Source organism: Charadrius vociferus, unplaced genomic scaffold (assembly GCF_000708025.1).
Source record: "Charadrius vociferus isolate BGI_N301 unplaced genomic scaffold, ASM70802v2 scaffold163, whole genome shotgun sequence".
Classification (NCBI taxonomy): domain Eukaryota; kingdom Metazoa; phylum Chordata; class Aves; order Charadriiformes; family Charadriidae; genus Charadrius; species Charadrius vociferus.
In genome coordinates, this window is record NW_009648332.1 from 1,807,020 (window position 1) to 1,810,099 (window position 3,080).

The following is a 3,080-nucleotide window of genomic DNA, read 5'->3' on the forward strand; positions in this document are numbered from 1 at the left end:
CCCCGGGGGGGCAGTGGGAAGCCCCGGCCCGCTGCCAATGGCTCCGCGGAGCAGAATCCAGCGGTTTTCCCGTTTGTTTCTCGCTGGTGATGAGGTCCTGGGTCCCACCCCAAGGACCACGCATCACCCCTTCTTCTCCCCCCCATCACTCCAGCGAGGGGCACGAGGGTGCCCGGCTGCTCCCCCAGCCCGCTCGGTACCGACAGCGCCGCACCAGCACCAGGTTCTTCCCTCTCCCCCCCGAGTTAACCTGCCTGAAAATATGTGTTTTTCCCTCAGAGCTGCAGACACCGACGCCGGGCTTCCAGGACGGGAAAGCCTCTGCAAATTTCTCTGGAGCCACTCCAATCCGCACAGCCGCTCCCTGGCCCTGATGCTTTTGCAGCACCTCTAACACAGCTCGTAATAAAAACACTTTTTTTTTTTTAAATATAACAAGGAAATAAGATGCAAATGGACGTGTCACTGCATTAACAATACTGCCTATTGTTTTTTGGGGGGAGGGAGATGTTGTTCTATTTGTATTTTATTTCCATGCTTTCACAAGTGACTGTTTGTAATCGGCGCACACAGGTTTGATAAAAGCTCCTCGCAAGCACAGGCAGCGCAAGTGTTGCCGTTGGAAAGCCAGAGGTGAAATAATTAAACAAATTTAACAGGAAATAAAGCCTCTTTTTTTTTTTTTTTTTTTTTGGTAAATAAGAATAACGAAGCACTGGAACAGAGCAAACGCTTGCAGTGAGCACCGAGCATCGGTATCGCCTGCCCCTGCAGCGCTGGAGCACGCAGCGACCCAAATTTTAGGCTGGATGTGGGAAAAGCTCATCCAAACCCCAGACCCGGGTGCAGGTGAGGTGTGACCCCTCAGTCCCTCTGCGAAAGCAGGTGTCCTGGTTTGAGGTAAAACAGAACCAATTTTCTGTTCAGTAATTTTACTTTTTAGCTAAGCCTCTTCTGACTCCCAAAATTAAGAGTGTATTGTGGAGAAACTGTTCACTCTCAGAGTGGTAAGACCTACATTTGTGATTTATGCCAGGCTTATACTTACCGCTATTGACAGGACGAGGGGGAATGGCTTTAAACTGGAAGAGGGGAGATTTAGATTAGATATTAGGAAGAAATTTTTCACTCTGAGGGTGGTGAGACACTGGCCCAGTTTGCCCCGAGAAGCTGTGGCTGCCCCATCCCTGGAGGTGTTCAAGGCCAGGCTGGACGGGGCTTGGAGCAACCTGGGCTGGTGGGAGGTGTCCCTGCCCATGGCAGGGGGGTTGGAACTAGATGATCTTCAAGGTTCCTTCCAACCCAAACCATTCTATAATTCTATACTAACCCAGCCCAGCTAACTTTGTTACGTGCCCCGTTGGAGGTTCGGGAGCAGAAAAGCATAGAGGGGTCCCACCTGTGGGGATGAGCGGACAGGACAGATGACCCAAAACTGACCAACGGGGTATTCCATCCCATCTGCATCATGCTCGATATAAAAGTCGAGGGATGGAAGGGTCAGCGCTCTTCCTTCAATACCAGCGTCCAAGGAGGACTCTGTTCATCTGCCTTTGATCCTGATCCCTGCATTCCTGAATCCAGATACGGAATCCAGTTAACATCTATTGCTAAGTCCAGTCTGGGACTTTCCCAGTGCCTGCTGGTGACATGATTGTCATCTTGGGAGCTCGATACTGGTTTTGTGTATATATTTTTTTCATTATCTTCTTTTTATTATTTTATTAATATTTTCATTACAGTAGTTTAGTTTCTTTTCTAAACTCATAAGTCTCTCTCTCTCCCTCCTCTTCTTGGAGAGAGCGGTGGGGAAGAGCATTTGTCGCTCATCTCGGTGGCCAGTCCAGCCCAAACCACGACAGCTGAGCCGGGCAGGGATGGAGCTGGTGGCCCAGCCTGGGGCAATGCTGGCCCACTGAGGGTTAGGAGCCTTTGGGCGATGGAGGAGGCAGAATCACACTGGGTGACTGATCCCAGAGCCGTGATGGAGATTCCCTCTGGAAGAAGATTGTTGCCCGATTTTGACCAAGGGCTTTAACCCCACTGAGCATTCGCTGCTCAGCTGCTAGAATAAAATCCGCAATTCGTCATCGGCTTTCTGAGAGTGGGGAGGGGGCGTCTGCTCTGCCCCACACAACCTCTTCCGTGCCTTACCCGGAACTTTGCACACCCAGATGAGATCAACTCCAACCATTTCAGAAAAGAACATTTCCTTTAGAACATTTTCCCTTTTTTTTTTTTTTTTTTTTGGGGGGGGTGGACAGCAAATAAGATTATTTTTCACCATGATGGTTTTCTACCCACTTGCAGCAGCCCGGGTACGCCGTAAGGCTCACGAGTGGCCAAGTTGCACGGAGCATCCTCCAGCGGATCTCCCCACCTTTAGCAGGGAGGCTCCTCAGGGATCTCTCCCTCCCTCCTTAGGACTGTTTGTTTCTGCAACCAGCAGATTACCATCAAGAGGTTTGCGGGGCGGGAGGGGGGCAGGGGGGAACAGATTCCCCGCTCTGCGTCAGAGGGAGCAGCACAATTAGAAACACTTTAGATGCTCGACCCCGCTCTCAGGCCTCCAAACAAAAGTTGCAGGGAGAGGGCTGATGTTTTCCGGGCCCAATTAGCGTAATGCTGTAATTACGGAGCAGGGAGGCTGTGTTCCTCCAGCTCTCGCGCTAACTGCATCCCTTCACCCCAGCGTGCGTGCGCCCGGCCCCGGCCACCCAGCGAGCGCACGCGGGCACCGGCTTCTTCCCTCCGATCCATCACCATATGCCCGTCTTTTACTGTTCTTTGGTGCATGATGCTCAGAGAGTGGATAATTAGCTAAATGAATTAATTGACATTCATACTTGTAATTAGCAACCGGTTACAAGCAGCTATTCTCCTCGGGACAGCTAAAATTTCTCAGGGACTGGTGTTAAAATACTGTAAAATCTTTAAGGGTAAATAATGAGGGTGGCGCGTAGCGCACGCTCATGGCGCCCGGGTTCTTCCCTCGGCTTTAAGAGCCGCCGCGCCATAAACAAGTCCGTGCAAAAGCAAAGCAGGCTGTGAAACGTGTTGGAAACGCCGCCGCCACCGCT